Consider the following 18,817-nt stretch of genomic DNA (forward strand, 5'->3'; position numbering starts at 1 on the left):
CCAGCGTCCAGCAGGCCAGGGCTGTGCCTCACTCCGTGCTCAAGAATTTTGTTGGAAAAATGAGTGAATGATGAATGAAGGCAAGAAAGAATGAAGGAAGCGTGCAAAGCCAAATGCCCGGGCAGGGGGACCGGGGTCAGCAGACCTGCAAGTTCCCTCCCGTCACCCTCTGGCTACAGCTGACGTTCTTTGCTCAACTCCCCAGGAATTAGAGACTCAGGGCCACAGTCAACAAGCATCATTCAGCATCTAACACGTGCCTGGCACCCGGCCAGGCACTGTCACGTGTGTTCTCACCCATCAAATCACGAACAGGGACGAGGGGAAACGTTTTCGGTGGACACGAGCTTGAGGCTTCCATCCCTGCCTGGAAGGGTTTGCGCGTTGGTCTCGGCCACTGCCACCCCGGGCTGCACCGGCCCTGCCCTGTCTCTCGGGCCCCACCCGTCCTGGGCTCCCGGCTGCGTTTCCGGAGAAGGCCAGCAGGTGACGGCAGAAGCTAAGAGTCGGGGCTCAGCGCGCGCCTGCCAGCCGCGGACCGCCGGCAGGGGGCGCGGCTGCTCCACCTGGTGCACAGGTGATTTCGGTGGGTTTTACCGGCGGGACGAGGCAGCCGGAGCAGCCCGGCCAGGAGTGGGGTGGGTCCAAGGCGCAGCAGGGGAGGAAGACTGCGTGGCACTCTCGTTCCTGCTCATTTGTGCAGTGCGGTCTTAACCTCTACTTTCAGGTAAACTTTCTTTGTATTGGGCCAGAAGGTAAATATTTTAGGTTTTGCTGGCCATATGGTCTCTGTTGCAAATACTCAACTGTGTCCTAGAAGTGGAAACAACCCAGGACAAATGCGTGTGGCCGTGTTCCCATGAGTCTTTATTTGTGGGCGTGGAAATTTGAGTTTCATACAACTTTCAAGTGTCATGAAATATTGCCCTTTTTTTACTTAAAAAAAAAACTACTTAAAAAGGTAACAAGCATTCTTAGCCCTTGGGCAGGGGGACCCCTGATCTAGATGAAGTCCCAAACCGGGGCCTGGCGTATGCTAAGCGCTCACAGAGTGCTAGCTGGTGTCAGCCATCTGGGGGCGGAGACAGGGGCCCACGCAGCCCTGCTCTGTGGCTCCGTGGGCCCCTGTCTCCGCCCCCTGAGAGTGCAGCAGGACACTCTCCTTCCAGTGTTGGCCCCTGTCTCCTCTCCTCCTGGCATCTGGCTGCATTTTCACACCTCCAGGTCTCTACCTTGGCAGTTCCCTCCTCCTAATGACACCCCTGTCCTTTTCCTCCTCCAAGGCTCCGTCTCATTGGTCTCTTTGTAAAAATTCAACTTTATTGAGGTATTGAGATATTTACCTATTTTAAGTACAGAGTTCATGAGTTTTGACAAATGTATGGGACCATCACTACAATCAAAATACAGAACATTTCCTTCACCCCAAAAGCTTTCCTCGTGCCCTTTCCTAGTCAACCTTGGCTTTAAAACAACATGTCTCCCAATTATTCAGAGCTTGCAATGTGCCAGGCTCCACGGAGGTGTTTGACAAGTTCTGTGTCACTAAAAAGCCTTGAGAACCTGGTGAGATGGGGACAGTGTTATCAGCCGGCACCTGCCAGCTCAGGACCGTGAGTCAGGGGCAGAGCTGCAATCTGATCCTGGCCTGCTGGTTCCCAGGGCATCCCTCTCCTGTCTGCCTCCCCCGCTCCTTCATGTTCCCAGGGGCCTTGTGCACACAGCTCCTGTCCTCCTGGCTGCTCACGGTATGGCCTGGGCCCAGCAGCGTCCGCATGCCCTGGGAGCTGGCCAGAAATGCAGAGTCTCAGGCTATGCCCAGAAGTCCTGAGTCCCCAAGCCCCCTAGTAATTTCAAGGCTGAGAAGCGCTGTCCTGAGGCCGTCTCTTACTGGGGACTGGTGGCTGCATTGTGTCCCTTTCCCTCCCAGACTGTGAGCTCCTGGAGGGCAGGGGCTGAGCCACCTCAGGGCCTCCACCCCGCAGCCCCCAGGGAATCTAATTAAATTAGTACAAGAAGGGAAGAGCAGGAGGCCAGAGCTTCCGGGAGCGGGGCTGTGTATCTTAGGAGCTGGTGGGAGGAGTGAGGTCAGCTGGCTGGGGGGGTGAGGGGCGGGGGTTTGTCTATCCACTTGGAGTCCTGAGATCTGTCTCCCCACTCACTCTGGCCACTGTCCAAGTTGACTCAGAGAGTCTGGGTCCATCTGCATATCATTTGCATGCGATTAGCATATCTATCTGGTTCTTTTCCTCTTCTCCCTTACATGAGCAGGAGCAGGCTAGATTTGGAGAGCAGGCTGGATTTGGGGAGCAGGCTGGATTTGGGGAGCGGGCTGGATTTGGGGAAAGAGTGGACAGGACAGAGGGCTGGGAGTGTTGGGGATGCCTTGGGCTGCACACCTAGACCTGGCCCCTCACTGATGCCCATCCAGGGAGCAGGTCTGGGGTTAAGCGATGACACTTTTTGGGTGAGGGGGTACCTGCTAGGCCCTCCAAGCTCTGGACACTTGCTCTGGGAGCAAGGCTGGGGCCGGGATCCCCAAGTTCCCCTGCCTGGGACGTGCTGTTCACACAGAAGGATTCTCTACAGCAGTGAGAGAACCTTGCAGACGTAATGCTGAGCAAGAAGACGTAAAGGAAGCCATATTATATGAGTGCAGTTATAGAAAGCACGAAAGCAGGTTGTGCGAATCTGTGCTGCCGGAAGTAATGGTCCCCTGGGGCTTAGTGCCTGGAAGGGGCACCAGGGGCTCTGGGAGGCTGATTGTTTTGTGATCTGGGTGCGGTTACACAGTGTGTTTACTGTGAAAGTTTGTTCACTTGTACAGGGATTATAGGTGCTTTTTTCTGTATATGAACAAAAAGTTGAAAAAAGATCCGCTTTAAATTTCGGGAAGAGTCCTCTGCGTACTCCACTGTGAGGAGACCTTCCTGGCTGCTTCTCTCCCTCCTGCCCGCCCTTCGCAGCTCTCAAGGTCCTGGCTGCTCCACTCGTGTAATTTTTGGTTTCACTTGCCCTCCTCTCCACTGGGCTCCCTGAGGGCAAGCTCACGTCCTCTTCATCCCGTGTCCCCTGACATGGGGCTGGGCACAGAACAGATGCTGAAGACATGGATGACTCCTGGGGAGCAAAGTCCTGCTGGGGAGGGGGGATGGTGAGAGAGGGCCGTGCACCCCCCGTTCAGCTGGGCTGGGGTCTGCATGGGGTGGGGCGGGTCGGGGCAGCGACGGGGTGGGACTGGTGGGTGCTGCTGTTCCAGGGGTTCCCTTGGGAGGTGGGTAGGGGTGCCGCGGAGAGCTCAGGTGAGTCAGGGGCCTGAGTTTTGGCTAGACTTCATCCTGTCTTCCCCCTACAGGCCCTGGGGTACCAAACAACCTGAGGGAGTGTTTCTCCTTACTACCCAGCCCCCAAGAAGGCCAGCACTGAAACACCTGGCTGCCGTCCAGGGCTAGAAGAGGGCTAAGGGATGGGACAGCAGAGGGTGCCAGGGGAGAGGGGTGGGACTCAGGGGTCCCTGGGTGGGCATGGGCGTGGGTGTGGGTGTGGGGGACTGCCCACATCTGGGTCCTCAGCCCCTGGCCTCTCGCTGCTGCTCCCTCTAGCCCAGGTGGGCACCTCCTGTTGCCTGTGAGTTCGCCCCTGACCCTGAGGCCACCTGGGCCTTTGCTGAGGCCCCTTCAGACTCGGGCTGGGGAGGCTGAGGTCTGGCTGCTCTGGACTTGCCCTGTGCTGGGGCTGCTCTGAGCCTGCCCGGTCCTGCGCCTGACTCACCCCTGTTCTCTGCCCTGTGCGTCGGGCCTCCCCACCTCCCGAGTTACAGGGGCATCAAAGCACCACAGAGCCCCTCCCTACCATCTGGAACTTGTCGTCAAAGGGCTTTGGGCAATGGCCTGGCCTCTCTGGCCTCAGTTTCCCTTTTCTGTAGAGTGGGAAAACAATTCTGGCAGCTGTGAGGTCAGACAAGTTGGAGAGTATGGGAGACCTTGGGACCCAGAAGTGTAGGGAGCAAAGGCTTGCTGGGGGGAGGATGGTGAGTGAGGGGCCACGCAGCCCCCGTCAGCTGGGCTGGAGTCTGCACGGTGGGGGCAGTGACGGGGCGGGCCCGGTCTGTGCTACTGTTCCAGGGGATCCCTCGGGAGGTGGACAGGATGCTGTGGAGAGCACAGGAGAGTCAGGGGCCTGGGTTTTGGCCTGACTTGATCCTAACTGTCTGCAGGCCCATTCCCCCTCTGGGCCTCAGTTTACCCTCTTGTCTAGGGGGCCATGGGGTTCAATGGTCCCTCAGGCCCCCAGGTCCAAGGCTCTCTCCTGTCCCTGCTGTTTGACCTGCGTGGGGGTTATTTTGCAATCAGCACCTACATTTTAAAGCTTAGGCAGCTTCCCAGCAAATCCAGAGTCTGGCTTCCTGAGTGCGACATGAGGAGGTGAGGTGGCTTTGGGACCCCCACGTTTGTGGGCAGCAGCCTGGGGTGGCTGCTGGGGAGGGGACTTCCATTCCCCCGGGGCCCAGCCCTCCCTGCTGTCCACTCCCCGGGGGCTTGGCCCTGCAGGCATTTGAGTCTGTGGCCTGCTGGCTTCCCTCCAGCCAGGGGGCCATGCCTGCCCAGGACCCTCTGTGCCCCGTCAGCTTGGCCCCCGGAGCGACCCCGTGGCTGGCGCAGCTGCAAGGACAGGCCTCCTCCCTCTGGCTTTGCCTATCTGAGGCCTCAGAGGACAGGTCTGGACTGGATTGCCGTGAGCTCATGTGTTTATCCAAAGCAGAGGCTGAGGGCTTGGGGCTTCCGGGGGTGTCCAGAGCCTTGGTCAGGGCCAGAGACAGTGTCTGCTTGTGGGGAGCTGGGTCCCTCCCACCCGGGGCCGGGTCCTTCCCCTCCCCCTGCGATCACCTCCATTCAGTGTCTCAGCCTGGTGACAAGGACCTTAAAGACCAGCACCTTGCCTGTCTGCCTGTCCCTTGGCCTCACCTCCATGCCCCCACTTGCAAATGCCCATACTGATTGGGGTTTTTGTGGCATGGCTGTCCACATCCTTAAATCCTCTCCCTTTCTTCCCCTGCCAGCCCCCTCCCCCAAGACCCAGCTTCTCCATGTCCTGGAAGCCTTCCCTGTCCTGTCTTCATGGGGCCCCCATGGTGCTGCCCATGGCCTCCTGCACTGGGCTGTGTGTCCCTGATGTGGGGTCAGGGCCCCGGTCCTGCCTCCCCAGCCTCCAGCACAGAGCCAGGCACACAGGTGGTGCTTAATAAATGGTCTAATGAATGAAGGCTGGCTTTTGTCTGAGAGGCGGGGGCTGAGGCCGTGACAGGGACCTGGTGAGAAGTCACCAGGGGTCAGGCCGGGAGTCTTTTGGCTATTGCTCGGCCAGTGCTGGGGGAGGGGGAAAGAGTAGCCCCCACCCTCAGGACCAGCAGGGAGGGAGGCCCCCTCCCCTCCAGCACCATTCCTGGCCGCAGCCCTGGGCTCCTGCACTCAGCCATCCCTTGGATCTCATGGGTGGCAGCCCCGGGCCGGGCAGTGGGCCTGTGGGGATGTGTAAGGAGCCCTCATGGCCAGGGGTCCCCAGCCAGCCACAGTTCCCCCACCATAGCCCAGCTGTTCCACCTCTCAGCTCACAATGGGGGGAAGAGAACTAGGGAGGCTCCTCAGGGACACTTTACTGATGGGGAAACTGAGGCCCAGAGAGGGGCAGTAACTTGAGCTGGTGTCCTGGGAACCTCTCCCGAGTGGCCTGAGCCAGGCTGTGGTATGGTCAGTCCTGGGGGTCAGGACATAGCAGTGGCTGCCTTGTTGGGGTCCCAGGCCCCAGGCCCCCATCTGAGCTGCAGGAGAGCCCGCCCTGCCCCCAGCAGACTCAGCCTGGCCCGGTGTGTCCCAGAGCCAAAGGGAGGGCGGGAGCAAGTCTGAATCAGCTCGGGAGCTGCGAGTCCCAGCTGGCTCTCCCTGCCTGCAGGCCCTGGGAGTGGGAAGCCCGCGCTCCACACCGCAAATCCTCCGCCTTCCCTCCGCACCCACTCAATCAGCCCGGGGCGCAAACACGGCAGGGAGCCAGCCCCAGCCTCCCTCCTTGGTAACCAAGGCGCAACACCCAACACTGGAGACTGTTTGTCCTGCCAACGCCACACCCCAACCTGGGCCTGCACGCCTGGCGGCTGAGGAGAAGCCTGGCTGCAAGTGGGAGCAGCTGGGCAGGGGGCAGCAGGGCCCCGTGGGCCTGGGGATCTGTCCTCTCCCTTCCCAAGCTCAGGCCAGCCAGCTGTTGTCCCAGCACCCTTTGACTGTGTGGCCCCCAACCCCAGCCCCGGCTCCCAGCCCCTCTGGTCTTGGTGGGGCTGGAGAGGAGACGGCCGGCGAGAGGCACTGTGCCTGAATCACAGCAGAGAAGTGTGGGTCCCAGGAAGAGAGCCCTCCCGGGCCGGCCAGCTGTGGGGAGGGTTCAGGGGAGGGAGGGCAGGAGGGGGCCCTCTGTCCTGCCTGGGGACAGCAGGGGACGCATGGGAGGTTCACCAGCCCCCAGGGTCAGCGCCAGCATCAGGTCTGCGGACTGGCTGGGTGGGTGAGCAGCAGGGATGTCAAGGCCTGGGGAAGCGGGGGTGGCGCTGTGGAGGGAAGGACAGTTTTTCTGACCCTCTCTGGCTTTTGGTCTCCTTGGCCCAGGGCTTGGGATTGTGGGGAGACAGAGAAAGGAAGATGGGGCGTCTCGGTCCCTGGGAAGCCCCCTGTCTGAGGGAGGAACATGGCCCCAGCCTTCGGGGAGCTCCTAGTCTGAGGAGGGAGACGTAGCCCCTGTCCTGGGGAGTCTGGGATATCCATACTGGAGGACAGACAGAGGACCCACGGGATCACCCGGGCCTCCTGGGGCTTGGCAGATGGCGCTGCGACTTGGGGAGGGGAGGAACCTGAGGGTCTTTCCGTTTCTCCTCCCTCCCAAAGTCACCAGGCCAGGTCAAAGCTGTCATTGATTTCCCACTGCTTGTCAAGTGCTTGCAGGCTGAGCAGCTGCTTCCTCGCCACTTGAGTCCTGCACTGCGGGAGGAGCCATCACGGCCCCCTCTGACAGATGAGGAAACTGAGGCTCAGAGAAGGGATGAAGCCTGTGCTAGAGGGCTCAGGTCCTATGGGGCAGACCGCTGTGTTTGGAGCACCCACTATCCTGACATTTGGGGGAACCTGCTGTGGGCAGACCCCGTGCTGTGCAGGAGAAGGGCAAGTCCAGCAGTGTCCCTGCTGTGCCTCCAAGTCCTGAGGCCCGGTGGGCACTGACCCAGCCCGTGGCCCCTCTCACGCCCTCTCACAGGCTTCAATCCCTGGGTGCCAATGGGGAGGGTGGGGCGGAGAGACTGGTCCTGCTGAGGCTGCAGCTTCCCGGCCCACCCAGGCTGAGTCAGGGCCAGGCGGGAGCCAGGGGGTGGCAGCTTTCCCAGGCCAGCCCGGGCGGCGTCCACATTCCTCACAAGCGGGTGCGTCCGGGCTTGGCCAAGCCAGGTGTGCTGCGCCCCGCCCAGACCCCTGCTTGCCCCAGCCAGCTCAGCGCCACTGCCTTGTAAGGACGGGGCCTGGCAGCTGCCTGGGACGGGGTGTGGGAACTGCTTGCCTTGCACGTCCTTGCTTGGTGGGGGTTTCAGGCTGCTGGAGCCCCAGCCCCACGATGGGCTGGGCATTTGGGGTGCCCCTGTTCACCCCCTACTCATGCCCCTCCTTGGTCCCTGCACTCAGGGAGCTGGAGGCTGAGGCTTAAGATAGTCTGTAGTTCGGGACTTGCTCCTTTTCAGCAAATTCTGGTGGAAGTCTGAAGGGTGTTCTGAGAGCTGGGGGTGGCAAGCGTCTCCCAAAGCCTGGGAAACCTCAGGGGGCACATCCTGCTCATTGCCCCCAGTCTCTCAGGGAGGGCTTTATCCTCACCAGCTGGAGCTCTGGGTGCTGGGTGGGGCCCTGTGCCCATGGGCCCTGGCCTGCTTCCCCCACCCCCCAACCCCTGGCTTTCTGCATTGACAGGGGCTGGGAGGGACCTACGTGGGTGTCAGTCCAGGTCATCCCCACTACTCACTTGTGGTGGAATTCTGCCCACAGTCCACTTGCTCTCTCTGGGCCTCAGTTTCCTCTCCTGTAAAAGGAGGACAGAAGCCCCTGCCCTGCCAAGGCCCCTGGGCTCTTGGTGGAGGGAATGTGACCTGGAGACTGAGGAAGTGCTTTGGGACTGAGACGGGCTGTGCTGGGACCCCACCCCTTCCCCACTGGGGGACCCCCAGCCCAGCCCATGGCAGCTCTACAGCTTCCCCATCAGCCTCTGTGGCTCAGGCCAGGCTCCCAGCTGGGGGAGGGGGAGGTACCCTCAAGTCTGGGATTTGGGGACCCTGCCCACTGTTCACCCCTTCCTCTGAGGTCTGCGGTAGAATGGGTACAGGGTGCCCTTGCCTCCCCTCACCCTGTTCTGTAGCCTCAGCAGTTTTGAGCTTAGCCCGTGGGCCGGGGCTGGTCCTCGTCATGCCCCTGCAGCAGGCAGGGCAGGGCTGTTTCTTGGGCGGGCCCTGGGCTGCTGGGGCTGCAGAAATCACTTCCCAGCACTTGGTGGGAACAAACGGCCCCGGCCCTGGGCCCAGGGTGGGCGTGGGAATCCCGTCCTGCCTGGAAGGTCAGGAAGGGTGACACCAGGGCTGTGGGAGAGAGACTGAGGGATGAGCCGAGATGTTGATGCTGCACCTGTGAGGGGCAGCACCTGAGCTCCAGGCAGCCAGGGGGCCTGAGTCAGGGGAGAGGGGTAGCAGAGTGGGTGCAGCCCCCCGCCCCAGCTTGCCCATCACTGAGCAGTGGGGGCAGGACTGGCCTGGGGTGTGTCAGGCTGGGGCAGGGACCCTCAGCATCCTCCTCCCCAGCCTTCCTTTCACTGAGCCCTAGGGCTGGCATTCTGGGGTGACCTTGTTCCTGGGGACCCTCTAGGGACTTTGGCTGCCATCCCCCCTCCCCTGTCCAGGGCCTTGTGGCAGGAAGGTAGCACCTTGTCCTGGGAGGTGATGCTGTTTGCAGTGGAAGGAAGTGCCTCAGCTCCTTGAAGGCCCTGCTCCGTGTCCTGGCATCCTGGGGTTGAGGCTAGTTCAGTGTGTGTGTGTGTGTGTGTGTGTGCGCGCGCGCATGTGTGTGTGTGTGTATATGTCTCTGCTTGCATGTGTGCATTCGTGTGTATATGCTGGGGGGAGGCAGTTGTCCCACTGGAAGTGGGCTTCTGGATGTTTGGACCAGGGTCCCTATAGTTGGATTCCGAACCCTGGAAGGACTCTGGGAGTTGGCCCTGAGAGCCGGGCCCAGGGCAGCCTGGGAAATCGTGGGAACAGGTGAGAACAGGCTGGAAGGGTGCGGCCGCAGCTGGAATGTGTGGGTTGGAGCAGCCCCACCCTTCCCCAACCAGGAATGGGCCCTAGCTGGGGAGCCAGGACCCAGTGCCCTCCCCCAGCTGTTCCCAGCTCTGCTCTGCCATGCCTGCCAGCCCCTGCTCCTCCTGTGGGTGATCCCCACACCCCCTCACTCCTTGCTGGGCTAGAGCCAGCCTCCTGGCTCCGGCAGGCTGTTTGGGAGGAGCTGGCAACTTTTCCTGAAGATTCCTAGGTTCTTGGTGCCATGTGTTTGTTTCTGACCCTTTGCACAGACAGACCCTCTGTCACTGATGGGGGACTCAATCTGATGAGTTAGGGAAGGACATGGCTGCACCTGGGGGGTTCCCTGGACCAGCGGATGGAGTTTTTTTTTTTTTTTTTTTTTTAAAGATTTTATTTTTTCCTTTTTCTCCCCAAAGCCCCCCGGTACATAGTTGTGTATTCTTCGTTATGGGTTCTTCTAGTTGCGGCATGTGGGACGCTGCCTCAGTGTGGTCTGATGAGCAGTGCCATGTCCGCGCCCAGGATTTGAACTAACGAAACACTGGGCCGCCTGCAGCGGAGCGCGCGAACTTAACCACTCGGCCACGGGGCCAGCCCCAGCGGATGGAGTTTTTGGGCTAGCTCTGCTCCCAGGAGAGGGGCTGAGGGCAACTGCCAGTCCTGGAGCTTCTGGACACACACTGGCGGCCTCTGCAGAGTGTCTTTGTCTCCTGTCTTGCACAGTTGACCAGGGTGTCCTGTGGCCTTCAAGAGAAAGTATGCCTAGTATGGCATACAGGGCCATCCACAGGTGGGCTCCCGCCAGACTCTCCAGGCCCAGCTTCCATCTCACTGTCCCCAGCCAACTTGCCTTGTGCACAGCGTCTCACTCTCCCGGAAAGCACCAGGCCCCTGTGCCTCACGGCCTTTGCCTGGAAAGCCAGGGTCTACCTGGGACCCCTCTGTGTACGGGTCCCTGTTCAGACTCTGTCCCCTGCTGTCCTGTACCCCTCGTAGGTGCCCCCACAGCCGCACCTGCTCAGGCCTCCATGATGCCCTGCTCAGTCAGTCTGTGAGGTCCATGTGTGTCTCCTGGACACAAAGCTCCCCAAGGTCAGGGTCGACTGTGTGTCCACTGTCATGGCCCCAGGCCCTCCCTCACGGAGCTCAGGGAGTGACAGAATGAACTAACGAATGGGTGCGGGAAGTGTGAGGCATTCCTCTGAGGCCTGTGGACTTGCAAAGGCTGTCATATGATCCTAGCTCTGCTTCTGCTTCCTCCAGTCTGAGGAGACATCCCTCCACCTTGGGATTGGGGTCTCCTGGAAAGGTTCCAGAAATCTCTTTTAGGATCAAGGTGGTACAAGCTCCTTCTCTCCCCCTGTGAAGACTCAAGTTTAATGGGCCAGTGTGTGAGTAGTAATGGCTGCTTTGTGTGAGTGTGTGAATGTGTGTAAAGTATGAACAGTGAGAGGCCTGTAAATGTGCACAAGTGTGAGTGTGTGCATAAGTGTGTCCATGAATGTGTGAAAATATGAGTGTGTCAGTTAATGTGTATTAGTGTGTGAGGCTTTGAATGTGTACTAGTGTGTGAGGTTGTGCAAGGCTGTATGAATGTGTGAGAGTATGGATGTGAGTGAGTGTGTGTATGGGTTTGTGACTGTATGTGTAAGTCTATCTGTGAGTGTGAATGTGTGTAAGTCTGTATGAATGTGCACGTAAGCTGATTGTGTTAGTGTGGGAGTCTGTGAATGTGTAATGTATGTGAGTGTGTATGGATCTATGAGTGGGTGTGAGTATGTGTATACCCGTGATTGTGAATGTGTGTCTATGAGTGTGACTGTGTGAAGGCTGTGGATGTGTGAACCTGGGAGTGTGTATGTAAATGTGTGTGAGCTTGTAGGAGTCTATGAATGAGCGTGAGTGTGAATTTGTTTGAGTATGAGAGTGTGAATGTGTGTGAGCTGTGTGGCTTATTGGGGAGAGGCCTGATGAGGACCCAAGGCCACGGTCAACCCTGGGAAACTCAGAGCCCTTCCCGGGAGTTCTGGGGAGACCAGGGCGCTGAGGCTCAGTGCTGCCCCAGGAGAGTTTACTCAGAGGGGTGAGTGGTCTTTCCTCATCCTAGAGAGAGCTCGGAGGCCGTTCTTTACCAGAAAAAAAAGTAATACTACAAATAATAATAATAATAAGACTATAATATTTTATATAACATAATATATATTATATTTATATATGATATAAAATAATAATAAAAATAATATCTACAAAATCTGCATAGGATTTGAGAATTAAGATACAACAAATACCCGTGAACCCACCGCCCAGTTTCAGAAGCTCTGAGGAGCGCTCCTTCCCAGGACGCACTGTAAAGCACTACCTGGATTTTGGGTTATTCTTTTTTTTTCCCCCAGTAATTTTATTGAGGTCATAATGTTTTATAACATTGTGTAATTTCGGGTGTACATTATTGTTTATCAATTTCTGAACACACTTCCTGGTGCTCACCCCCAGTAGTCTGATTTTTGTCCATCATCATACATACGTGCCCCTTTATCCTTTTCACCTGCCCCACCTCTGATAACCACTAATCTGTTCTCTGATATCTACGTGTTTATCTTCCACACACGAGTGAAATCGTGCAATATTTGTTTCTGTCTGGCTTATTTCACTTAACATAATACCCTCAAGGTCCATCCATGTTGTTGCAAATGGGACGATTTTGTCTTTTTTTTTATAGCTGAATAGTACTCCTTTGTATATCTACACCACACCCTCTTTATCCAGTTTTCAGTTGATGGGCACTTGGATTGCTTCCGAATCTTGGCTATTGTGGATAATGTTGCAATGAACATAAGGGTGCATAACTCTCTTTGGATCATTGATTTCATGTTCTTTGATAAATATCCAGTAGTGGGATAGTTGGATCGTATGGTATTTCTATTTTTAATTTTTTGTTGTTATTCTGAAGTCATTCTCGCCAGGCCTTCGTGGGCGTCTGTACGTCTGGGTCAAGTCGCCCAGCGATGCCACAGTGGCCCAGTGCTGCCCTCTGGCGGCGCCGGACGCCCCCTGCCTCCAGCTCAGAGCAGCCTGAAGCCTGGGCGAGGAGTCCCACCAGGGTCATCCTACAGAGACCCCCTAGAGGTGGACGCACTGTCCTGTCTGTGCACACACACACAGGGCACGCCAGGACACAGATGCACACACTGGTCACTCACAAAGGCTTATACACAGACACGTTCCATCTATTGGGAGTGGAGTGGGTGCCACACTCTGCATGGGGCTCTCCGACAAGAGCGAGCTAAGAGCAGCTGCAGTCCGTAAGGAGTTTGCAGCAGGAAGAGGGTGGCCCCACGGAGGGACAGTGCCTCAGGGACCCTCACACTCAGGGCTGGCAGAAGCTGAGTAGGAAGGTTGACTTTGGGGTGAGCAGTTTAATAGAACGACCTAAGGTGGGAGCGGGGAGGAGAGCTCTGTGCCAGAGGCAGGGGAGGGTTTTTTGAGATGGAGAATAAGGGGAGAGTAATGCACAAGCCAGCTTCAGAAAGGATTTTCATGTCCATTGGCCTGGAGGCAGGGGAAAAGACACAATGGCCCAGCCTAGGTCCCTGGTGCTATGCAGGTCATGGGACTGGAGGGAGAGGAGCTGAAGATGGTGAGGAGAAGCCAAGGCCCTGGAGGAGGGACAGTGTGAAGCGGAGATGGAGGACGTCTTGAGTCCCCTCGTCCCTCCGCCAGCCCCAGGCAGTCACTTCCCAGGACTGCAGAGCAGAGGCGGCGGCCCAGAGTGGCCAGCAGAGGGCGCTCCTGGTACAGATTTGAGGCTCCAGCCGGCGTGCTGGAGAGTCCGGGTGGAAACGGGGATCCTTCTTGGAAAGCCCCGGGGCCTGCAGTCCTGAGCGGAAGCTTTCTGGCTTCCCCCTTGGGAGCTACGGAGCCTAGCGGTGAGAGGGACGACCTCGTGAGGGGGGAGCCCCCCAGTGTCCTCTTTCTCCCCCTCCCCTGCTCCCTGGTCAAGCAGTCTGGTCAGTGTTTCCATCCCGTCTCCAGGTGGTGACCTGGAAACTACCCCCAGAAATGTGATCAGCCTGCCTGCCCTGCCCTGGAGGTGTTCCTCTGGGCCTCGGTAGTCTACTGGGGCCAGCCGGCCTTCTAGAAAGTTCTGCAGGGCTCTAGCCCTAGGGCTCTGCTTCTGTAGTCTCTCTCCTGACCTCACTGGCTCCCTGCTTCCCTCGCTCTCGCCTCTAGGTGGAGACTTCCTCACCTGGTGTCCAGCAGGGTCCCTCAGCTGCCACCTCCTAGGAGCCGGTGGATGCCAGAGTTCTCGGGACACACACCCAGGTCTTCTGCCCCAGGTTGGTGGACACGGCCAGGTCTGGCTGGCTCAGACGAGGTGGGGCCAACACCATCAACTCCTTGGGGGAAAAGTAGGGAGGAGAAAGTCCCCTCTGCTGTGAATTCCTCCTTCTGCCTCCTGACATCTCCACCCAGGCAGAGCCACCCTCAACTCAGGTTGTTCGCTTATTCATTCATTTCTACGGTTATCAAGCACCATTGGCTACGTCTGTTTCTGGGGATGAGAGAAGAAGGAGGCAGGGTCCCTGCTCGTGTCTGGAGGAGGAGACAGGCAAACAGGTGTGACCTCGCAGGCTACTCAGTGCTTTGAGAGCCATGAATTGTTCTCTTCCTTGGAATCCTGCTTTCCCCTCTGGCTTCTCCATCCTAGTCAGCAGCATCATTACCCGGCCACCTGCTCAACCCCCAAAAATGCAGAGTCATCCAGGTGTGTCCGCCGCACAGGCCTGCCTCTGAGCGGGCCACCATGTGCCGTCCTACCATCTCTCTCCCAGGCCATTGCTTCAGCCGTGGGCCCAGCCCTGGGCCCATCCAGCTTTCACATCGCCACCAAAGTGAGCCCTTCTTCAAACTACCTGCCGCCCAGATGCAGGAAAGAAGAAATCAGCGAATGTCACCTAAGGGAGGTCATCCATGTGGAAAATGACTATAAACAAGGTTGGAAGACTGGTGGCCAACTGGGAAAATGCGTTCGCAACCCATGTGCCAAAGGCCTTCTTCCCACATTTACCAACAGCTCACATGAGACAGGAAGAAGACCGCACGGAAAACAGAGGTGAAGATGAGGAACAGCTGGTTCATAAAAAACAAGAAGCGACCCAAAACATTTAAGGAAGGAGCTTCAATCTCACTCGTGACTGAAGAAATGCAACTGAAGCAAGAGAGAGGCCTTTTTTTTTTTTTTTAAAGGAAGATCAGCCCTGAGCTAACTGCTGCCAATCCTCCTCTTTTTGCTGAGGAAGACTGGCCCTGAGCTAACATCCGTGCCCATCTTCCTCCACTTTCTATGTGGGACGCCAACCACAGCATGGCTTGCCAAGCGGTGCCACGTCCGCACCCAGGATCCGAACCAGCAAACCCTGGGCCGCCGAAGTGGAACGTGCGAACTTAACCGCTGCGCCACTGGGCTGGCCCCGAGAAGCCTTTTTTAACTAGCAGAAACAAAAATTGGAGAACAGCAGACAAACCTTCAAACCTTGGCGAGACCCGTGCTGGTGGACGTGCCGGGGAGAGTTATTCTCATTTACGGTTGGTGGGAGCAAAAATTTGTAGAACTTTTCAAGAAGACTTTTTTTTTTTTACTGTGGAAAATTTCCAATATATGCAAAAGTAGAGAGAATAGCAAAACGGACTTCTGTATGCCCACTGCTAGTTTCAATAATTGTCAACATGCTGCCATTCTTGTTCCTTCTCTCTCCCCCTGCTTTTGTGGGGAGATGAGAGTATTTTAAAGCAAAGATATAATTTCATTTCACTCTGGAAGAAAATTTGGCAATAGCTATCCAAGTAAAAAATGGATTTACCCTTTAGCCCCGTAATCCTGCTGCTGAAATTTCCCTAAGGATGTATTCACAAAGTTCCCCAGGCGCCCTGTTCAGGGCCGTTTATTACGCAGTTGTTTGTAAAAGCCGAAAAACCTGGAGACCAGAGAGGTGGTTGGTAGGGACAGGAGTAAATAAATTATAGCTCATGGTCATGATGGATTAAAAAGAATGAGGTGCTTCTCCAAGAGAGATGATTAACTGGGGCACGGAGGCATTGACAGGCTCAGTAATATCCCTTTGTATGATTAAAATCTCTATAAACAGACACATTAAAAACAAAACTGCACAGCAACGCTTGGCTGACTCCATTGCTACAGGATAAAGTCCAGACCCTGCGGCACGCCCTTCGTGGCGGTCTCCCTTTCCAACCTTCATTCTGGCCGTTTCTTCCACTTACAGGAATTGGCCCAGAGATTCCCAAGATGAGTTCTAAGGAACCTGAGGTCCACATGCTCATCCCGGAAGTGGCTCCATGGGTGAATAAGTTTGGGAAACGCTTAGCACTTTGTTCCCTCCTTGGAGAGTCACAGTGCACGTTAGCTCGTTAAAGGCAGTGAAACAAGCAAAAACTGACAAGGAGGTGCCTTGCCTTGGCCTACCAGGCTCTGGAGCACTGTCCTCGGGTCTGGCTCTCTTTAGCACCCCTGGGCCCAGCTCTGGTGCAGCAGGGCTGAGAGCCACTGCTCTGCCCCATCTCCCCTTGTGTAGCCCCCTCTCTCCCTTGCTCACCCACCCCAGCCACACTGGCCCTTCTTTATGTTTGCTGCAAAAGAGTACTTGGTCCAGCCTCAGGGCCTTTGCACTTGCTGTTACCTCAGCTTGGAATGCCCTTCCCTGTATCTCACTGGCTCCTTCCTTAATTTGGTTTCCCCCGTAAATGTGGCCTAGGAGAGGCCTTTCTTCCCTGGCCCCCAGAGGCACCCACGTTCCCTTGTATGTTTCCATGGAGAACGTATGGTTCTCTGGTTTGGTTATTGCCCATTTCTCCCGCTAGAGTGTCTGCTCCATCCAAAGATGCATCCATCCAAAGATGTTGTCTGTTGTGGTCATCCCCTTATCCCCAGAGCCCAGGACAGTGTCCTGCACACAGTAGGCGCTCAATGAACAGTAGCCGAATGGATGTATTTTTTTCTGGGATCCATTTTCCTTAGCATTCCTATTGCACCCCCTTGGGAATATGGATCCAGCTACAAGTTTCCTGGCTTGGGTTCCCCAAACCCACCAGGCGTGTCCCCACCTCTGCCTGGGTGATTTCTCACCTTGTCTTCTCGGCTTGGCAGAGCCCTACCCTGGCTCCGAAACCCAGCTTTGTTGTCTCTCCCTGTGAAACTGTCCTCAGCGGCCTGGTCTGAATGAGTCGCTCCCTCCCGCTCCTCCCAGGTGCTGTACACACATACCTTTATCACGGCACAAAGAACACCGTGCTGTGACGGACTGTTTGTGCATCTCCCGCTCCCCGGCCTGCGCTTGTTAAGGGCAGGGCTCGGCTGACTCAGTGCCGGAGTCTCAGCACCCAGCCGGGGAATGTCACACAGTGATGCAATGAATGGCTGCTGAATGGTGTCCAACTTAGGGCCCTGCCTGCCTGTGTCCACTCACCAAGCATCAATCAGGTACTTACTGTGTACGAAGCACTGAGTGAGACCTTATCGTGGGCCCAGAGATGAATGGAAAGCCATCTTTTGGCTGCAAAGGATTATGATTCTGGAAGGGGAGCAGATCCACTGCTGAATAATTCTAACACAAGTGAGAATGGCTAGCACTCACTGATGCTAGAATGGGCCAGTGGAATGTATTAGTTCTCTATTGCCGATGTAACAAATTACAACTTCAGGGCTTAAAGCTGCACATTTATTATCTTACAGTTCTGAAGTCAGAGGTCTGAAATGCATCTTACGAGGCTAAAATCAAGGTGTCAGTAGGGCCGTGCTCCTTTTGGAGCCTCTGGAGGGGGGGATCTCTTCCTTGCCTTTTCCAGCTTCCAGAGTCTGCCCACATTCCTTGGCTCATGGCTGCACCACTCTGACCTCTGCTTCTGTTCTCACATCTCCTTCTCTGACTCTGACCCTCCTGCCTCCCTCTTATAAGGACCCCTGTGATTATATTGGGCTCCACCAGCTAATCCAGGATGATCTCCCCATAGCAAGTCCCTTAACGTAATCACACCCTCAAGCTCCCTTTGCCGGGTAAGGTACACCTTCATGGGTACTGGGGACTGGGAGGTGGACGTGGTTGGGGCATTACTTGCCTGGTGCAGGGAGGGAAGGGCTGTGTCTCAGCCCCGAGAGCCTTCGCCCAGCCAGCTCTGGAGTCGCCGAGCCTTCACGGAGTCCCTTGTACATACAAGGCACGGTGCCAGCCGCTGTGACACGCTCTCTTGTTTAAGCCTCACGAAGAGTTGGCATGGATGTCTAGTAGCCTCATTTTGCAGATGAGGGAGCTGAGGCTGAGAGAAGGGACGTGATGTGCCCCAGGCTACACAGGGTCCAGATGGACCCCAGGCACCTGAGCTCTTCTCGTAAGGTGCAGGGTCGTGATCACAGATGATGTGCCTGACCTGGGGCTGGGGGAGATAAGGAGTTGTGGTTCCTCCCACAGCCTTGCTGGGGAAAGGCTACCTCACCTGAAAGGTTGGATTACAACCCCCAGGGCCCGGGTTCTGAGGCAGAGGTAGGACGAGGGGACTGGGCAGGGTAGCGGAGGGAGCTTGCTCCTGGAGGCCGGTTGGGAGCTTCAGGAGGAGGCAGGCCTCCAGGGGAGGAGCCGGAAGGGGGCCTGTGGTGGGGCAGGTGTGCCACCAAGCCCAGGCCTCTGCCTCCTGTTTTGCCCTTGGAAAGGACGGATCACTCCCTTCCCAGTGTGGACTTCCTGAGCTGGGAACACTGGGATCCAGGCCACTCTGCCTCCTCTTGCCTCCCACAATCCTCCTCCCCTGGTCCTCCTTCCCTGATCCTCTTCCCCTAGTCCTCCCTCCCCTGATCCTCCTCCCCTAGTCCTCCATCCCCTGATCCTCTTCCCCTAGTCCTCCTCCCCTGGTCCTCCCTCCCCTGATCCTCCTCCCCTGATCCTCCCTCCCCTGGTCCTCCTCCCCTGGTCCTCCCTCCCCTGATCCTCCTCCCCTGATCCTCCCTCCCCTGGTCCTCCTCCCCTAGTCCTCCCTCCCCTGGTTCTCCCTCCCCTGGTCCTCCTCCCCTGGTCCTCTTCCCCTGGTCCTCCTCCCCTGATCCTCCTCCCCTAGTCCTCCCTCCCCTGATCCTCTTCCCCTGATCCTCCCTCCCCTGATCCTCCTCCCCTGATCCTCCCTCCCCTGGTCCTCCTCTCCTGGTCCTCCCTCCCCTGATCCTCCTCCCCTGATCCTCCCTCCCCTGGTCCTCCTCCCCTGGTTCTCCCTCACCTGGTCCTCCCTCCCCTGGTCCTCCCTCCCCTGGTCCTCCCTCCTCTGGTCCTCCCTCCCCTGGTCCTCTTCCCCTAGTCCTCCCTCCCCTGATCCTCCTCCCCTAGTCCTCCCTCCCCTGATCCTCTTCCCCTGGTCCTCCCTCCCCTGGTCCTCCCTCCCCTGCTCCTCCCT

At 57.2% G+C, this 18,817-nt stretch overlaps 2 long non-coding RNA genes across 2 annotated transcripts; one reads left to right on the plus strand and one right to left on the minus strand.

Moving 5' to 3' along the window:
- The first annotated feature begins 4,353 nt into the window (after positions 1 to 4,353).
- LOC139074040 (uncharacterized) lies at positions 4,354 to 15,541 on the plus strand. The gene is made up of 2 exons (XR_011523356.1): positions 4,354 to 4,424; positions 13,598 to 15,541. It is a non-coding gene; the product is annotated as an uncharacterized lncRNA (long non-coding RNA).
- LOC139074039 (uncharacterized) lies at positions 9,751 to 16,746 on the minus strand. Its single transcript, XR_011523355.1, has 3 exons — positions 16,647 to 16,746; positions 13,614 to 13,764; positions 9,751 to 10,111 (listed from the first exon to the last, which is right to left on the minus strand). It is a non-coding gene; the product is annotated as an uncharacterized lncRNA (long non-coding RNA).
- Positions 16,747 to 18,817: the final 2,071 nt, after the last annotated feature.

The sequence above is a fragment of the Equus przewalskii genome, chromosome 10, assembly GCF_037783145.1.
Source record: "Equus przewalskii isolate Varuska chromosome 10, EquPr2, whole genome shotgun sequence".
Taxonomy (NCBI): domain Eukaryota; kingdom Metazoa; phylum Chordata; class Mammalia; order Perissodactyla; family Equidae; genus Equus; species Equus przewalskii.